Genomic DNA, 15371 nt, shown 5'->3' with positions numbered 1-15371 from the left:
AACAGTTGTGCACAGGAGGACTTCATCACCTGTGTGGAACCAAATAAGAGGACACGTCGCATCGCATTGGACTTTCCTCTAGCTCTGAGTTGCCGCAGTGTAGGCGCGTGCAATGTCACGGCAGTGGACGATAAGGGCGGCGAACTCTTTAGGAAGAGGTGTTGATGGGATAGAAGGCTTAGAAAGAAAGGCAGTGTCCAAAACAAATGACGGCGCCCCACGGCATACGAGGAAAAAGGGCCTGTAGTTTGTTCTTCGTTGAACAGCTGTGTTATGAGCGAACGTAACGAAATGAAGTACAGTTTCCCAGCTTCTGTGGTTGAGTTTAACATCCAAAGAGATCACGCCGGACCGAGTTCTATGGAAACGTTTTGTAAGACTTTTAATTTGAGATGTTGCGCTGAAGTATTCTTATGAATGGAGTTGGAGGCCTGCAGGATTTCAGCAAGGACATCGGAAAGAAATGCCTTGCAAATGGTCGCTCGGAACAATACGATGCGCACCGTGGCACAAGATAATGGCGCGCAGGAAAAACTCGACTTCAGAGGCAGCCCCAGAAGGAAGAGCTAGGATCTCAGCTTACCAAGTTAGGTGGTCCACGGCGGTGACAATCAAGTGGTTACCCACGGCTGTAAACAGAAGGGGTCGGTATAAGTCCATCCACACAAATTCGAGGAGAACAGATGGGCACGGCAATGGTTGTAAATGGCCGATGGGAAGAGATGTGGAACGTTTTCGGCATTGGCATGACACGCACTTACCGGCGTACTTGGCAACACTACTTGACAGGCCAGGCCAAAAACAGCAAACGTTAAGTCGGTCGTATGTTTTCTTAAATCCCAAGTCGCCAGCCTTGGCATCTTTGTGAAACGCTTGTAAAACTTTTAGTCGAAGCGAATGAGCGATGACCGGCACCCATCTGTTACCGGTATGGTAGTAAACTTCCCGAAATAACGATCCGCCATGTTGCTTGAAAAGTGCAAGTTGTCTTAAGCAGTTGTTGCGAGGATGGGATAAGCCAGTGAGTCGGTCAATAATGGTACGGCAGTATGTACCTACACGGTGGATGAATGTGAGGTCGCCTCATGAAAGAACGTCCTCCGACGTCACGAACCGTATCGGGCAAATAGCCATCGTCTTGGTTGGTTTGGTAGGCAGTGCCAAACAGTTAGAAGGTGTAACTTTGGTATTTAGCGACAGCGGGCAGCGAGACAAAGCACCAGCATTTTGTTGTTGCCTGCCAGACCTATAAGATGTAGTGTAGTTGGACTCCTGTAGACATAGCACCCAAGAGCAGAGGCAACCGGACAATTTCTTCAGGGTGGATAGCCAGCACCGAGCATGATGGTCAGTCTCAATTGTGAAATAACGGTCATGTATATAAGGACCGAAGTTTTGTATGAAGATTAGATGGAAAGGCATTCTATCTCAGTGATGGTATAATTTCCCTCAATAGGAGGAAGAATAGGGCTCACGTAGGCCACGAGTTGCTCTTCAGACACGTGGTTCCGCTGCAGCAGGACAGTGTTGATGGCATGTCCACTTGTGTCAGTCCATATGATAGTAGAGGCTGTGGGATCAAACGGACGAAGCACTGGTTCTGATGTGAGACATCGCTGGAGAGCCTGAAAGTCGGCTTCACCCTCATCCGTCCAGGTAAAGGGTATGGTAGTGGTCAGAGGTTTATGACGAAGAGCTGCGATAGTAGTGAAGTCCGGTCAAAGCGGCGGAAGGACGACGCTAAACCGAAAACGCTGTGATGGTCTTTTGGTGTGGTTGGCTTTGGGAAATGCGGTATGGCAGCTACGTGTCGCAATTGGGCTCAATGCCGTGCTTGTTGATGACATGATCTAATACTCTGATTCTGCGGCTGGCACATCGGCACTTTTTAGTATTGAGCTAGAGACAGCCCTTTAGCTTGACACGCGAGAACATCTTCTAAACGTTCGAGGTGCTGGGAGAAGCTGGACGATAAGATGACAAAGTCATCCCGGTAACAAAGGCCGGTTGTCCGTTCGACGCCGCGCAGTACGGTATCGATCATTCGTTCAAATGTGGCTGGCGCATTGCACAGTCCAAAAGCGATCACACTGAATTCAAAAACGCCCTCATGCGTTACAAACGCCGTCTTCGCTTTGTCGGATTCATCCATCGAAATCTGCCAATAGCCAGAGCGCAAGTCAAGTCTCGAAAAGCATTCGGCTCCTTGTAACGTATCTAGAGCATCGTCAATACGAGGCATATGATAGACATTCGCACGGATAATTTTGATTACTGCTTTGTAATCAACGCAAGAGCGTACCGAGCCATTGTTTCTTTTTTTTTTTTGAACTAGGACGACTCGTGAAGACCAAGGGCCTGCAGAATGTCGTATGACGTTCGGCGCGAGCACGTCTTTGCCTTGGTCTTCGATAAGCATGCATGGAGTGGCCGAAACACGGTAAGGGCAGCGGGGAGTGATGCGGGATCCCTCTCTCTCGATGCGATGAGCGGCCATTGTTGTTTGAACCAAGCCATGAGGCTGCTTTGAGTGGAGATCCGAAATGAAACAGGCGCTGAGCTCAATGGGTAAAACTGCCTTGGGCGCGCGATATATATATATATATATATATATATATATATATATATATATATATATATATATATATGTATATGTATGTATATATATGTTGTCGGCCCGGCAACAGTATAGAAATACATGTGTGCGCGCACCATTCGTCGCGATCGTCAATGAACACCACGATAAATGTGTTCGTACCTTTGTTCGAAATGCTCTGTCACTCTGCGCCGCGTGCCAAGCAGCTTCTCTGGTCATCCACCTTCAGTGAGTGGAATGGCTGTTTTTATTAAAATAACGCAAGTCATCTTCACCCTGCTTGAAAAATGGGGCAGCGTGAGCGCGCGTGCGCAGAGGAACTGTTCGTTGTTCCCTTATGCAATTATCCAGCCACTTGTTAGTTTACTAGTTCAGTGCCTGTCTTGTCAACACAAGACTTCTGGGGCGTGTGTTGCCGTTATTTTAGCACTGCAATACTAGGAATTTCAACGAGGAAGTCCACTTTTACGCTGTATTGGACTGAACCATGCCTCCAGCAATAATTGATGCAGCTGGTGTCGCGCGACTGCTTCACATTTCGAAACACCATTCTTCCCCAGGCTCTGATTGCATAGGTAGAAAATTTCTAAAGAATACACGTAAATTTAGTACAACTATATGACGTAAACTGTTACTACAAGTTGTAGGCGTATTAACATTAGCCGCAGAATGGAAAATTGGGAAAGTGGTTGCTGTTTATAAATAAGACAATCAAGTTTATTTTGCTAGTTAAAGACCAACATCTCTAACGAGCACGTTAGTTATAAATAAAAAGTTAAATACAGATAAAATAAATAGAGATATCGAAATATATGTACTGTAAGCGAAAAATACCTATATTGAGATACATTTGTCTGTGACGTAACGGGATATTTTGAAGTTACCTTTGCAAGATGACGCAAAAAGTGTCCCGAAATGCAGATACAGCAGTAGAGAAACAATAATACACATACTGGAATCGTTTTTTATTTGGGGTTGTCTGTGCTCCGCCAAGGCTACCTCTTTAACAAAGACGCTTGCTTCTCTCTCGCATCTCCATTTGGGAGATTTATGTCAGGTGATAGCACGCGCTTTGTTTTTCTTTGTATTTTCGATTGGCGCCTCTCGGCGGCATATTAGACGTTCCTCTTCTCTCACCATGCACATGCGAAGCGCCGATCTGCGTCTCGCTCGTTGTGTCTCTCTATGCCGTGCGGCTGTGTGTGTGGCTGTTGTAACTGGGACGGTTAAGTGAAAAGGCGATGCCACGTGCTGCGAACACGTCAGCCCGTTTCTGACAAAAAATAAACATAGCCGTGTCCCGCAGAGTTTAGCGATATAATCGATACAACGTCAAAGCATTTCACTACAGTAAAAAAAATATGCATTTTTCAAATATATCTCGATGCAGAAATATCGATATTCAAATGAATCGCGAAGTTACTGTCGCGGTACTCTTGTATCGTGACGCGGCCCAGCCATGATTAGTACTAGGCATTGCAAATTGATTATTGCGTTGTCTATTGCAGTCAATTGCTTTGACTTAATTTTTTCATCTTATATTTAGCTAACGTTCTATTAGCAGCCAAGTTTGTTGTTTATGCTTCAAACTAATGCCCATTTCTTTGTTCCTTGTTGAATGTATAACCACTCCCTTCTTTAGCGCCTTTTGCTCCGACCATATGCTCAATAAATAGCCCTGGTTGTTTAGTGACTATAGTGCTGGGTTACTGATCCCAATGTCGCGGGATTGAATACCGACTACGGCGGCCGCATTTAGATGGGGGCGATGTGCGAAAACACCCGTGTACTTAAATTTAAGCGGATGTCAAGAAACCCCATGTAGTCAAAATTATTCCGCAGTCTCCCATTACGGCGTGCATCAAATTAAGCTTGTGGTGCTGGCAGGCAAAAACCCATCAATATGATTTAAATAAATAAAGCTACCTAAATAAAAAAGCGATACCCGCATACCTCCCTGCGGCATGACTCAATACAGCCTAACACCGGGCATTGAAGCCAGGCAATATGTTCCCGCTTCTTATCTTCCAGCTTCGCTTTATGAACTGCCAAGACGTCAAGATTATGATCAACCATCATGAAATACGCCTACAACCACCCTAAAGAGAAGTTTTCATTGCCTCTTGCTTTACTTCTTGTTTTACTTCTTGTTCTTCTTCTACTGCTGCTGCAGCATGGCCACAATGTCCTCCCTCGGACTCACAACAATGCCCTCTCCTCAGAAGCTTTGCGGAAGCTTCAGTGCGTGCTTTTGTGCTCTTGCGCAACTCTGCGAAGAGAAACTAGAGAGAGCAGGCAGAGAGTGGGTAAAACTGAATGCCTACGCTAATCATTAACAACGCAGTCGCGAAATGACATTTCACCTACGCGGCACGGGAGAGGGGAACGCGACGTCAAAAAGCGTGCGTCGTTTGGGGTGTCTACAATGGCGGAATGGCAGGTGCTACTTGTAGCAACAACTTATGACTGAGTTGATAAACGTAAATTGAAGGTACGGTTAAGTACGTTTCGGTTATTTCTGAAAAATAAAGATATGCAAATTCGTCTTCCAGAGAATGGACGCCGGACGTGCACACATCAAGTTGTAATAAAATATTATAGCGTAAAGAGAACAGTTACAATACTGATACAAGCGTTCACATATTGTCAATGCATTACGTAGACGTCAAACAAATGTTCAACAACGAACGCTTTGTTCACCTGTTTAATGCAGAATAAGGATATTTTTAGGATCAAACAAACTTCCACGAAACAAAAGTGGACGCATGTTCAAGTGAAGATAAGTTAGCTGTACCAAGCCTGGCGTCTTGAAGTTGAAATTCTTTCAAGGCGGTCTACTCGTCGTAGCACGGCATCCTTTCAGACACGCGTCCTTGCTTTTAGATAACCTTTCTGACGCCCTCAGTGATGGACTCCCGTGCAGGGTGAACGTCAATGTCCGTATGCCGAATGGCCATTTTGCATTTTATTATGCTATGCAGGGCATGTAACATAATGGGGTTGAAAGGCGAGCTATCGATGGTTTCGTCCGACCATACCCTGATTGCTTGATGATGAGGGGGACTACATTTTTAATTGTATGCCGTGGTACGGGCAGGTGTAAAGAGATGAGGTGCACTCAAGAATTTTCTTCATGTAAGCCAACGCATTCTTGCGGACTTACCGCAGGCGATAATAAATAATTATTCCAATCTTTTGACAGATCCATGATTAGCCCTCCGCGATAGATCAAAACAGACCGGGCCACAACCATGTGGGCGCAGCACCTGACCAGACTGTCTGGGCCGAAGCTGTTTTTACTTATCATAGAGTCCAAATAGCAAACCTGAATAAAATACTCACTGAAATAGTTTTACGTTTGTCAAGATGTTTAGAAATTTGCCACGGGACAAGCCTAGACATGTAAAATAGAACATCCAATGGTACATCCCGCGTGCGCGTCACCAAGGTTTGAAGCTTGCAATGCTTGTCATTCATAGATGACAACTAAATTTAATGACTGAGTTTTCCGGGCCAGAACCACGACCAGATTATGAAGCACGCCATAGTGGGCGACTCCACCACGGCCGGGATACGATCCCGCGACCCCGTGCTTAGCAGCCCAACATCATAGCCACTGAGCAACCACGGCGGGTGTAGACGATGACTATAAATGTGTCTGGCCAAACATTTATTTTATGCTGACCACTGTTTTAAAGTTGCAAACTGGTTAAACGAGATACCGTTGTTTTAGCGGCGTAAGGGCGTTAAGCGCAGGTGCTCTTCCTTGATAGTCCTGAAAAATCAAGTCTCGCAGACCTCTCGCTCGACTACCAGAGCTTTTGTTAAAAAAGTCAGATCTTTTTACTTACTTGCTCACAGCGATTTCTTAATATCTTTCCGCTGCTTTTTGTAAGACGGGACGCTGGCTCAAGGACATCAATAATCATACTTTCAACTCTGTTTCTGTTCATCTTTGAATTCACTGCAGACCATCATTGCAGACAAAGTCCAAGACAGACGAACTATTAATCGCCACAAACGCAAGCAATCTAGAAAGAATATTGCAGCGCATGCAATCCACAAATCTGCAGAGCCCTGTGTAAATGCCCCTTCATTGTCACTGTGCGATAAAAAAGTTCAGTATTTAGGACCATAATCAGTATGTTGTTTGCTGGAAAGAAAGTTCCAAAGCCGTGCCAACGATCTGCATTATCTGTTATCCCATAGCATGCTATTTAGGCCTGTATTTTTTTTTTCACAATAAAAATTCTCGAAAATCAGCCCTCTTTCCTCTCATTTCCTTTACTTAGAATGTACAGCGTACCTCCGCTAACCAAAGGGGAAGGACGTAGTTCGAAAGCTGCTGGCGCATGAAGCAGGTCCTGGCCGGAGAAATATGTTGTGTATGGGAGAAACTGGGCACTGGAAATGCAGTTTTGAATTCACGATGAGCGATACCGTCAAGGATACCGCATAGATACGCCTGTATTGAGAGGTCATCGCTAGAGGATGTCGCCACTGTGTTAGGAAGGGGTTTTCTTTTCGACTGTGCTAGATGGCGGCATTTTTCGAGCATGGCGCGAAAGCTGGTGATGTTGTAGAACACAAGCAAAGTGAAAGCGCCGGCATCAATCACCTTATGACTTTACCAAGTTTATGGAGCTCAGACATGTGCAGGTCGACTTTTCAACAACTAGAGAATGCGTGTCGAATGTAAGAGAAGTAAGGCTTCGACGACGTCAGCACATAGATAGCAACGACCTCATCTGCAGGAACCTGTCGACCAAATGCGTTGGTGGAAAGGCTAACAAGCTTCTGATCGAAAACTTTGGGTTAGTTATCTTTTCTTTACTTATGATTAACCCAACCTTCTAAGTATTTTGAGGCAGAGAAGAATGTTAACGATCATAGCCATTTATGCTGCTTGTTTTGTGTGCTATGTTCATCAAATCTTTGTTTTATTAAAAATGTAAGTCAAATCAAGCCGGAGAAGCGGAAAAGGTCAAGAAGATGGGAAATGCTGACGACCGTAATAGACGCAGGTGAAGTAGCTGGCGTGCGCGATTTTCATTAAGAAGGTTTCAGGCTGACATAGTTGGCCTTCCGATCGCTGTGAATTTTCATGGCGCATATGAGAAGCAGGCAAGTCAAACAAAAATAATAATAATAATACAGGTAATCAGTTATTAAGAAGGTCAAGTTATAACGCTCGATCAATCGCGACCCACATGGTGCATGATTAGCAGTCAGAAACAAATTGTTACATCTTCACTTCGACCTCAAGGTAGCCTTATTATGAGGTTGACGTCCGATACTCAACCTAAACGCCACTTCTAAATAAGGCACCAAAGTTTAATTTGCTAGTTAAAAGCCAACATCTCTAACGAGCACGTTAGTTATAAATAAAAAGATAAATACACATAAAATGTATACAGATATCGAAATATATGTACTGTAAGCGAAAAATACCGATACTGAGATACATTTGTCTTTGACTTAACGGGACGTTTTGAATATAGCTTTGCAAAAAGACAAAGAAAGTATCCCGGAATATAGATATAGCGATGCAGAAGCAGGAATACACCTACTGGAATAGTATTTTTTTATTTCGGGGTTTCTTGCGCTCCGCCAAGGCTATATCTTGAACAAAGACGCTTCCTTCTATCTCGCAGCTCCATTTCGGCGATTTCAGTCCGGTGATAGCTCGCGCTTTCTTTTTCTTTATATTTTCGTTTGTCGGCTGTTGGCCGCATGTTGAAAGTCCCTCTGCGCTTGTCACGTTCACGCCAAGCGCCAACCTGCGTCTCGCTTGTAGTGTCTCTCTATGCCGTGTGGCTGTGCTAGTGGCTGTTGTAACTGGGACTGTCAAGGAAAAAGGCGATGCCACGTGCTGCGCACACGTCAGCCCGTTTCCGACGAGAAATACAGTAACGAGATAGCTGTGTCCCGCACAACATCGAGATATAATCGATATATCGTAAAAGTATTTCACTGCTGTGATACAAATGCATTTTTCAAATGTATCACTAAGCTGAAATAGAGGTACCTTAAAGTATAACTAAGGTACTATGGCGATAGTCCTGTAGCGTGATACGGCCCTGCCCTGATTTGTACTAGGCTTTGCATATTGCTTATTACTTTGTTTATTGCTGTGTCTATTGCTTTAGGCTTAAATTTTTCATTTTATAATTAGCTAAGGGTGATTAGCAGCCATGTTTGTTGTTTACGCCTTAATCTAATGCTCGAAAAGCTTATGCAAAATCTTCAATAAGAATCATTTTCGCGGCTTCTTTGACTGTAGAACGCAGGTCATCTTAAAATTCCGCTTGAATGTAAACGTTGCTATATTCGGTAAACTGGGAGGTGCAATAATGATCGACTGCGCGAGCATGCCGCTTAACTGAAAGAAAACCTCGTACAGTCATCTGGCTGCCCACTGTAACACGTGTGGCGGCACCCCGGTCTATAAGTGTTAAATAATTGGCACATGCAGCGAAAATCGTGTGCAGGAATACTTTGAGGCATTTGGATATTCAAATGTGGCAACGCGTGCGTCAGTTCTGCGTCCCTCACGCTCTCAACAAAAGAACTGGGTTATCTCCGTGGTGGACGCTTATCCTTCCTATCCTTCTTTTTCTGTTCTCTATGTCACATTCAATGATGTCTTTATAGGCTGCTTTCCAAATAAACCATTTAGTTGCTAGTCGGCGCTCTGTCGTGTGCTCTTTACTTGCTCATCCTGTCTTGCGCTGTTCCTGTTTTTATTCTAATTTCTTTGTTTCTTGTTTGGTGTATAACAACTCCTTTCTTTAATGCATTTCGCCCTGATGATATGCTGAATAAATAAATACAAATATCTGCCCAGGTGGCTTAGTGCCTATAGTGCTGGGCTACTGAGCATGATGTCACGGGATGGAATCCCGGCTAAGGCGGCCGCATTTCGATGGCGCCGATGTGGGAAAACACCCGTGTACTTAGATTTAAGCGGACGTCAATGAACCCCAGGTGGTCGAAATTGTTCCGAAATTTCCCCATTACGGCGTGCCTCATATTCAGTTTCTTGTTCCGGTACGTAAAATCCCATCAATTTGATTTCAATAAATAAAACGAAAGAAATACACAAAGCGATACCCGTATAGTTCCCTGCAGCATGGCTCAATACAGCAGGCAGTGCAACCAACCAATATATTTCCAGTTCTAGTCTTCTTCCACTTTAGTTTCATGAACTGCCCAGACGTGAACATTGGGATCAGCCATCACTAAATACACCTACGCATGTCTTAAACAGAACCTTTCATTGCCTCAAGTTTCGAATTTACTTCTTGTTCTTGTTCTACTGCTGCTGCTACGGTTATTGTTGCTTTTCTTGCACCACTAGTCAAGAGACGGTTGAGAGTGTACAGAAGGTGTGCAACAGAAGAGATACGAGATCTCAGAGAGCGTGACTCTATAAAAGGTAGCATGGCCACAATGTCCGCCCTCGTGCTGACAACAATGCCCCTCCCCAGGGACATTGCGTAATCTTGAGTGCTTGCTTTTGCGCTCATGCACAACTGCCCGAAGAGAAAGGAGAGAGAGGAGGCAGAGAGTGGGTAGAGCCGTATGCCCTACGCTAATCATTAAAAATGCAGTCGCGAAATAACATTTCGCCTACATGGCGCGGAAGAGGGGAACGCGACGTCAGAAAACGTGAGTCGCTTGGGGCGTCTACAATATCGGAATGGCAGCCGCTACATGTAGCAACGACCCATTACTGAGTTGATAAATGTACAATGAAGGTATCATAAAGTACGTTTTGGCTATTTCTGAAAAATAATGATCTGGGAAATACTCCTGACACAGAATTTGCGCCGGACATGCACACACAAAGATGTAATAAAGCACCATGGCGTAAAGATGACATTTACAATATTCATACAAACGTTCTCCAATATCGTCAATACATTACGTAGACAAACACGTGTCAGACGACCAACTCGTTGTTCACCTGTATATTACAGAATACTGCATATTACAGAATATTATCGAATACGGAATACGTATTACATACTGCATAATACTGAAAGTTATGTATAGCGGCTCCACAGCCACCGTAGTCCTCCATAAAGAAAGCAACAAAATCCCCATTAAGAAGGGCGTCAGGCAGGGAGCTACAATCGCTCCAATGCTATTCACAGTGTGTTTACAGGAGGTATTCATAGACCTGGATTGCAAAGAATTGGAGATAATAGTTAATGGAGAATACCTTAGTAACTTGCGATTCGCTGATGATATTGCCTTGCCTAGTAACTCAGGGGACCGATAGCAATACATGCTCACTGACCTGGGGAGGCAAAGCAGAAGGGTGGGTCTAAAAATTAAACTGCAGAAAATTAAATTCTCAGATCATGAACAGCAGGTTGCCATTATCTCTCGAAAGAAAAGTATATGACAGCTGTGTCTCACCAGTACTCACCTACGGGACAGAAACCTGGAGGCTTACGAAAAGGGTTTACTTTAATTGAGGACGACGCAACGAGCTATGGAAAGAAGAATGATGAGTGTAACGTTAAGGGTTAAGAAAAGAGCAGATTGGGTGAGAGAACAAATGCGAGTTAATGACATCTAAGTTGAACTCAAGAAAAAGAAATGGGCATAACAGGACACGTAATGATGAGGGAAGATAACAGATGGTCATTAGGCGTTACGGAGTGGATTCCAAGAGAAGGGAACCGTAGCAGGTGGCTGCAGAAGGTTAGGTTGGTGGATGAGATTAAGAAGGTTGCAGGGACAACATGGTCACAATTAGCACATGACCGGGGTAGTTAGAGAAGTATGGGAGAGGCCTTTGCCCTGCAGTGGGAGTAGCCAGGCGGATGATGATGATGATGATATTACAGAATAAGGATGCTTTTAAGGTCAAACAAACTTCTAAAAAACAAAAGTGGCGAATGTTCAAGTAGAAATAAGTTAGCTATACCTAGGCTTCTGTCTCTAAGCTGAAATTCTTCCAAGGCTGTCTATACCTCGTCGCGCGGCATCCTTTCAGACAAGTGTCCTTGCCGGGCAGGTCGAACGTCAATCTCCGCATGCCTAATGGCCATTTTGAATTTGATATGCGATGTAGGGAAAGTAAAATAACGGGGTTGAAAGGCAGGCTATTTTCTGTTTCGACAGACTATACCTAGGTTGCTTGATGATGAGGGGGAGTTCATTTTATTTATGTGCTGTAGTACGCGGAGCCCTAAAGAGATGGGGCGCACTAAAGAATTTTTCTCATGTAAGCCAGCACATTCCTGCGCGCTTACTGCAGGTATAATGACAAAGCATTTCAATCTTTTGATTCCAGATCCATGATTAGCCCTCCGTGATAGATCAAAACAGACCAGGCCCCAACCATGTGCGCGCAGCACGTGACGAGATTGTCTAGGCTGAAGTTGTTTCTACTGATCATGAAGTGCAAATAGCAAATCCGAATAAAATACTCACCGGAATAGTTTTACGTTCTGAAGACCTTCAGAAATTCGGCCATGGGCACAAGCCTAGACACGCGAAATAGAACATCTATAGGAATTCCCCGCCTGCGCTTCACCGTGTTTTGCCGCTTGCAATGCTTCACATTCATAGATGGCAACTAAACTAAATTACAGAGTTTTCCGAGCCACAACCACAATCTGATTATAAAGCATGCCATAGTGGACGACTCCGCCGCGGCCGGGATATGATCCCGCAACCCCGTGCTTAGCAGCCGAATGCCATAGCCACTAAGCAACCACGGCGTGTGTAGAAAGCGACTATAATTGTGTATCGCCAAAAGTTTATTTTATGCTGGCAACTGCGTTAATGTTGCAAACTGGTTAACCTAGATACCGTTGTTTAAGCGGGATAAGCGCGTTAAGCAAAGGTGCTCTTCCTTGATAGTTATGACACATCAAGTGTCCGATACCTGTCGCTCGACTCTGTGAACTTGTGGTTCAAAACTCTGATCTATTTTCTTATTGCTCAAAGTGATTTCTTAATATCTTTCTGCTGCTTTTCGTCAGTTGGGATGCTGGCTCAAGGAGCTCAACAATCATGTTTTACACTCTGTTTCTGTTCATCTTCGAATTCACTGCAGACCATCATTGCAGACATAAAGTCCAAGACACACAAACTAACTTTCGCCACAAACGTAAGCAAACTAGAAAGAATGTTTAAGCGTATGCAATTCACAAATCTTCAGAGCCCTGTTTAAATGTCCTTGAATTGTCACTGTGCGATAAAAAGTGCAATATTTACGAACACGAACAATATGTTGTTTGCTGGAGGGAAGTTCCGAACACGTGACACTTATCTGAATTGTATCCCAAAACATGGTATTTAAGCTTAGTTTACTTTAAAAATAAGAATTCTTGAGAATCAGCGCTCTTTGCTGCCATTTCCTTTACTTCGCACGGAGACCACTGCGCTAGTAACCAAAGGTGAGTCATAGTTCTCAAGCCTCTGGCGCATGACGGTACGAATTAAGTGAGTCGTGGCCAGAGAAGGATGATGCGTGTGGTTGAAAGTGCATACTGGAAATGCAGCTTCGAATTCGCGAGGAGCGATCCCGTTGAGGATACCGCATAGATACGGCTGTAGTGAAAGGTCCTCCCCAGAGAATGTCATCGCGTGTTGAGAAGGGGTCTTTTTTTTCCACTACGCTTGACGGCGGCATTCTTCGGGTATAGCCCGAATGGTCGTGACGTTGTTGAACACAAGCAAAGTTAGTGTCGTCATCAATCCCATAATGACGTTCGAAAGTTTATTGAACTCGGACATGTGCAGGTCGACTTTTGAACGAATAGACAATGCCTGTGGAAAGCCAGAGAAGTAAGGCTTCGATGACGTCAGTACACTGATAGCAACGACCTTCTCTGCAGGGAGCTGTCGACCAGATGCATTGGCGGAAAGGCTAACAAGGTTCTCATTCAAAAGCTTCTAGCTTGTTTTCTTTACTCATGATTAACGCTACATTTTAACCATTTTAACTACTTTTTAGCCATTTATACTACTCGTTTCGGGTGCTGATATGCTCATAAAATCTTTGGTCTTGTCGAAAGTGTAGGTAAATCCACGACGGAGAAGGAGAAAAGGTCCAGAATTTGTGAAATGCTCACGGACGTAATGGACTTAGGTATAATAGATGGCGTGTGCGATTTCCATGTTCCAGGTTTCGGGGAGACCGGTTCCAAGGTGGAATAGTTGGCGTTTCGATCGCTGTGAATTTCCGTGGTACATACAGGAAACACGCAAATTAGCAATAATTACAAGTGTAGCTCAGTTACTAAGCTACTTACAAGGTGAATTTATAACGCTCGTTCAAGCGCGACCGACATGTTACATGATTAGCAGTCAAAAACACATTGTTACAGCGTATCTGCGACCTCAACTTAGCCTTATTATTAGGTTGAGGTCCGGTAGTCAATCTAAAGGTCCCTTTGTGGCCTGGTGGTTCTTCAACGTGTAATGCGGTTCCCATGCAACAACTTTTGATGAATCCTATACAAGTTGCCCAACGCCAGAACAGAACAAACATTAAGGTTAACATTTCAAAAAGTCGCACTTTCGCCAGGAAGGTTAAGGACCGATTGCGATTAAAATGAGTAAATAGCTATATGAAGTAAGAATAGTAGCTTTATCATTCGTATAACTTGTAAACATTCGCTTACTAACTAAATTAACGATGATATGATGTGTAAGCGCGATTAAACGAGGACGTAGAATGAAACAGACACACAGAGATAGCGCTGTCTCTGGGTATCTGTGTCTCTGTATTTATCTCTCTGTGTTTGCTTCTACGTCCTCATTCAGTGGCGCTTACACATTCTGTCATGGATTCATCCCAACTAGCCCACCAGCTCGTTTTAGCTAAATTACCAACCACGGTGTCACGCGTGCACAGGTAAACATAAACACATATCCCTCCTTGACCGCGAAAACTCGCTGTTAAAATGCTTAATTGAGAAACCGCAGCAGCCGCAACAACCGAATTGCGCTTCATGCATCTCTCGGTACAACGCGAACGAAATGTGGAAAGCAGAGCGCATACGAAGCTACCGGCATACCGCGCATTCTGCATACATCGAACATCGCTTTAATGGTGAGGCTCACGCGGGCGCGCCCTTTGGCCACGTCACAGACCGCTTTTAAGATAGGGAGCCCGCACAGCCGCACCGTAAGCAGCAGCCGCCGGAGAAGCATTCCGTCGCCTAACCTCCGTGCCTTGCGCGCGACAGAAGAGGGCGCGCTTCCGGCCCGAATTCTTCGCTTAACACACGAGATTGCGCAGCGTTCGCCGACTCGCCCCCACTAGCTTTAACTGGCACATAAATTAGAAGGCGCGCGGCGACCATTTTATCGCCCTTGGACTTTATTCGGAATCTGACGGCGACGGCTACGCCGACAGTAAAAATGCGCCTGGAGTGTCGATATAATCGCTATCGCAATAAAAATGTTATCCTATAGACTGTTCCAGGTGCAAAACCCGGCATGACAGCGCGTTGTATGGCTTATAAAAATTATTTTCTTCGTGTTCGACGCATTGTCACACTGACAAAAACATTCCCATGACGTCCAGTGGCAATACTGCCTGGGTTTTCTTCACGCACCAGCTTGCGTAGCCAAATTTCAAGTTCTTTGTTCCCGCTATAAAGAAATGGACAACGAAGAAAACGTAAGCAAACGTCCAGGTGTTGAGAGCCTTCTAGCGAACGTTTAACTTATTCGAAAAACGCAAATGTCCCTAAATGGTTTGAAAAGATTTTATGACGTATTAATGCAAATTAGCATTGCG

This window comes from Dermacentor andersoni, chromosome 8 (genome assembly GCF_023375885.2).
Source record: "Dermacentor andersoni chromosome 8, qqDerAnde1_hic_scaffold, whole genome shotgun sequence".
NCBI lineage: Eukaryota > Metazoa > Arthropoda > Arachnida > Ixodida > Ixodidae > Dermacentor > Dermacentor andersoni.
This window is presented reverse-complemented; position numbering follows the sequence as displayed.